Source organism: Camelina sativa, chromosome 8 (assembly GCF_030686135.1).
Source record: "Camelina sativa cultivar CO46 ecotype springtype chromosome 8, ASM3068613v1".
NCBI lineage: Eukaryota > Viridiplantae > Streptophyta > Magnoliopsida > Brassicales > Brassicaceae > Camelina > Camelina sativa.
The window spans coordinates 15,873,733-15,878,579 of NC_141887.1; the positions used below are offsets into that span (position 1 = coordinate 15,873,733).

The 4,847-nt window shown below is 42.1% G+C and overlaps 1 pseudogene; it reads left to right on the forward strand.

The window, feature by feature from the left end:
* The first annotated feature begins 794 nt into the window (after positions 1–794).
* On the forward strand, positions 795–4,605 carry LOC147940080 (uncharacterized; annotated as a pseudogene).
* The last annotated feature ends 242 nt before the right edge of the window (positions 4,606–4,847 follow it).

Here is a 4,847-nt window from a genome sequence, read left to right on the forward strand (position 1 = left end):
GTCAAAATATGTAGCAATCCAATGCATTTGACTAATTATAAGAGTTTGGGTTGAATTTGGAGTGTTTAGACAACACTTATACCCATTTTGTCCTAAAACAAGCTAAAACAAAGAAAACATTGATTTGAAGTAGTAAATATTAGAACACACACACACACACCATCCGCACCACACCGTCCGTACAAGCACTGTCCGTACGGCCAATGCAAGATGGGCCGTCCGTACAACCAAGGAAAGATGGGCCATCCGTACATGTTAGAAGGTTAGCGAGTCCAGTCCACTAGCTGAAGTCCCCAACGGTCACAAAGCCACTAGAACCTTCCTCCATTTAGCCGTTGTCGAGATTACACAAGTGGGAAGCAAAGAGAAGTCAAATAAGAGTCACATGTATGTTTAAGGAGACATGTCACTTTCAGTCATGTAACTTGTGCATAGAATCTGTAGAGAATATTCTACTTGTATAGCCTATAATTAGTTTGTATCTAGGATCCATATCAAGTAAGAAAGTTTCTTTCTTCTTCTACACTTTGGTTTCGCTTACACTCTCTCTCTCTCTCTCTCTCTCTCTCGTTTACTCACTCAACTAAACACTAACTTACTTGTTCTACACACTCAATCTTCTCATTCTCTTTTCTTCTAAACTTACATGGTATCAGAGCCTTGTTGCTCCTAGTTTTCAACCTCTCACTCATTAACCACTTCCGCTCTTCTTATTCCCTTCATTTCTGTTTCAATCGCAAGAAGCGATCCCTTGTAACCGTTGGATAACTCTATTGACCAGCGGACAAAACACCATGGAAGGCACAAAGACTTTGATCGTTCCAGTCACTCTCAAAGGAGAGAACAACTTGTTGTGGGCGAGGACCACAAAGACGGCACTATGCGGCCGAGGGCTTTGGACCCATATTACAATGAGTGAGGCTCCAAAGGAAGAGCCTACCATCGGTGGCAAAGAAGCCGTCACAAACGGTGAAGACAAATGGTTTCAAGAAGACTAAAGTGTTCTTGCCATCATTCAAAACTCTCTTGATGCTCCAATACTCGAAGCCTATTCATATTGTGAGACGGCCAAGGATCTATGGGACACATTACAAAATGTGTTCGGTAACACCACCAATTTGAACCGAGTGTTTGAAATCAAGAGGGCCATTAACAACCTTAGTCAAAAAGACATGGAGTTCACCAAACACTTTGGAAAGTTTCGGTCTCTTTGGGCTGAGCTTGAGATGCTAAGGCCGGCAACGCTTGATCCGGCCATCTTGAACGAGAGGCGCGAGCAAGACAAGGTGTTCGGCCTCCTTCTCACCCTGAACCCATCTTACAATGACCTCATAAAACATATCTTGAGGTCAGATAAGCTTCCTAGTCTAGATGATGTATGTAGCCAGATCCAGAAGGAGCATGGCTCCATGGGGCTATTTGGAAACAAAGGTGAACTTGTGACCGCAAATAAGGTGGAGGCAGCGGCTGCAAACAAAGGATACTACCGACATGATGACAAGAACCCTCCGGTGTGTGACCATTGTAAGAAACCTGGCCACTTCAAGAGTCGCTGCTGGATCCTTCACCCTCACCTTAGAGTCAACCGAGGCATGACCAATCGTGGAGGTCCAAAGGCTCACCAAGCGGCCATAGTGGGGGGAAGTGGCACCAACTGACATAAACCACCGAGGCATTGAAGGGAATGGTACTGCACTAGCCTCATCATCGGAGCTGGTAAGGAAGTCAGACCTGGACGCCCTCATCAAAGCCCTCAAGGAGGCCTCCGGTAACACTTTTCTTGCTTTAAAACCGGATAAACCTCTTATAGTTGATTCAGGTGCATCTCATCACATGATGATATGATCCTCCCAAGGATTCGGCACCTTCGAGTTGGTTGATAGAGACACCTTGATTCTAAAGACGACGAAGCCTCAAGAATAAGGATGGTGGAATGAATGGTCGCACAAGAATTGCGGAAAGACTCTTGATATACCGGTTTGATCTTTCAGCCTCACACCAAAAAGATCGGATCTCTCAGCCTCGCACCAAGGAGATCGGGGTTTTGACTATCGGAATCACACCAAGTAGTCGGTTTTGATTGTTGGAATCACACCAAGCAATCGGTTTTGTTCACAAAGAACAGAAGAGAATCACTCTCAAAAAGAAAAGGTTTTGATAAAAAGTTGGATTGTTGATTATTTCTTTACTCTTACATGAGTTTATATAGGATAAGAAAACTTGGTAACAAAGCCAAGTATTATTCTTGAAACTAAAAACAATAAAGATAGATAGTTGAATGAAGATTCAACTCTTGAATTTTGTCTTCCCAAGGTTTCCTTCCCAAGGTGAGTTGAACTCCAATTTTCGTCACTTCTCTTTGACCACAAAATAAAGTGATTATTTTGGGTTTTCTTGGACTTGAATTAGGCTCAAACTGGACTGGACTTGATAGGTATCATCCCCAAAATAATTTCCCATGCTCTCTTTTGCCATAAGTTCTTGTATTAGCCCATTAAGTACCTCCTTGATCTTTTTAACTCTCTTTGACTCCTTGATCCAATTTGCTGATGAGAAACAGCATGGGCTGTATCATTTCTTCATCTTGGGCTTAGTAGAAAACAACTCCTGGTTGCCCAACATAATTCTGGAAGCTCTTAAACCAACTGGACCTGAAACTCATCAAGTTAAGAAATAGATCCACCTCCTTTGGCAAATGGGACGTAACTCTGTGGTTTGTTGGCCAAATCTTGTGTTGTTGAGCTTGTTGGAAACATAAGAGATCCATTGAGATCCTCCAGTTGATTTCGTGTCCAAATTGATTCTGAGTTGGTCTGTGTAACACGATCTTTGGCTCAGACGCGAAAATGGAACTAGGACAGATCCACTGACTTGAAATATCCATATCTTTCAATTATGAACTGATTTTAACGTGCTTCCAATTCTCAGTGGTTCTAGGATGGATCAAGATTTCAGAACAGTTTTTTTCATAGCTTGAGTACTTCTGGCTTGGTCGGAATCCTCCTTTGAATTCTCGTAGGTCTAAGTCGCGTAGCCATGAGTTCACCTGATTTGTAAAATGAATAACTCCTTCACCTAAACTCTGATTGGACTGATTCAACTTCGAGATATACTCTAGATGAGGTAATAATACATCCCAAATAGCAGTTTGGTAGGAAGAGTTGATCTTTGACTTCGTTCGTGTTGAGCAAGACTCAAGGGTCGTCTTGGATGGTCTCATGATCATATCACATGATTAGTGATCCTAAGCTGATTAGTGACATTGAACCTGCCTTAGGGAATGTGATTATTGCGAATGGTGAAAAAGTACCGGTTAAGGGAATAGGAAAGTTAAAATTGTTTGATAAAGTTTCTAAGGCCTTTTTCATGCCTAGTTTTACATCTAACTTGCTATCAGTTAAGAGAGCTACCACTGATTTAAATTGCTATGCAATATTTGGTCCTAACAAGGTTTATTTTCAGGATATTGAGACAAGTAAAGTTCTTGGCCAAGGAGGATCTAAGGATGATCTCTATGTGCTTGAGGACTTGAACCTATCTGCTTCTTCTTCATCTTGTTTTAATTCGGTTATTGTTAAACCTAATGACTCTATTTGGCATGCTAGACTAGGACACCCTCACTTTCAAGCTCTAGAACTTATGTTTCCAAATATTTCTTTCAAAAATGCTGAATGTGAGGCATGTATTCTTGGTAAACATTGCAAATCGGTTTTCTCTAAGTCTTTGACTATCTATGAAAATTGCTTTGATCTTGTTCATTCTGATGTATGGACCTCTCCATGCTTATCTAGAGAAAATCAAAAGTATTTTGTTACTTTTATTGATGAAAAATCTAAGTATACTTGGCTAACCTTGCTCCCCTCTAAGGATAGAGTTCTTGAAGCATTTATTAGTTTCCAAAATTATGTGACTAACCACTATAATGCAAAGATTAAAATGTTGAGATCAGATAATGGGGGAGAATACACAAGCCATGCCTTTAAACAACATCTCACCAAATTTGGCATAATCCATCAAACCAGTTGCCCTTACACCCCACAACAAAATGGTGTTGCTGAAAGGAAGAACAGGCACCTAATGGAAGTGGCTCGGTCCATGATGTTCCACACAAATGTCCCAAAACATTTTTGGAGTGATGCTGTCCTTGCGGCGTGTTATCTCATCAATCACATACCCACAAAGATTTTGCAAGACGTCTCTCCATTTGAGGTATTGAATAAAGAAAAACCTACGTTGGAACACTTACGAGTATTTGGTTGTACGTGCTTTGTGCTGAGACCAGGTGAATTACGCGACAAACTTGAGGCCAAAAGCACCAAGGCTATGTTCATTGGCTATTCAACGACACAAAAAGGGTATAAGTGCTATGATCATGAAGCCAAAAGGGTCTTAGTATCTCGGGATGTGAAGTTCATGGAGTCTCAAGGATACTACAACAAGAAAAACTGGGATGACCTACGAGACTTGTCAAACCCTCCATCCGATCGGGCAACAAACCTCCAGATCATCCTCGAACGGCTAAGAGTCACAAACGATCAAAACGATCGGGACGCCCCTATCTCACCCGAGCCAAACTCACCAGGAGAGTCTGAGCCACCTATATAAAACAGCCCCAACAAGTCTACCACTCAACCGATGCCAATGGCCCCATTACATCAGGATACGGTTCACCCGACCGAGACAAGTGACCAACATGTTGATGACGACGAGGATGATGATATTGAGGAAGTTATTCCCTTGAGACGCAGCCAAAGGCTCAAGTTTCCCCCGTCCATAGCTCATCCGATTCAGGCTGTGTGCACGTTGACTAACTTTCCGGTGGAACACCAAGCCTTCCTTGGCCAAAT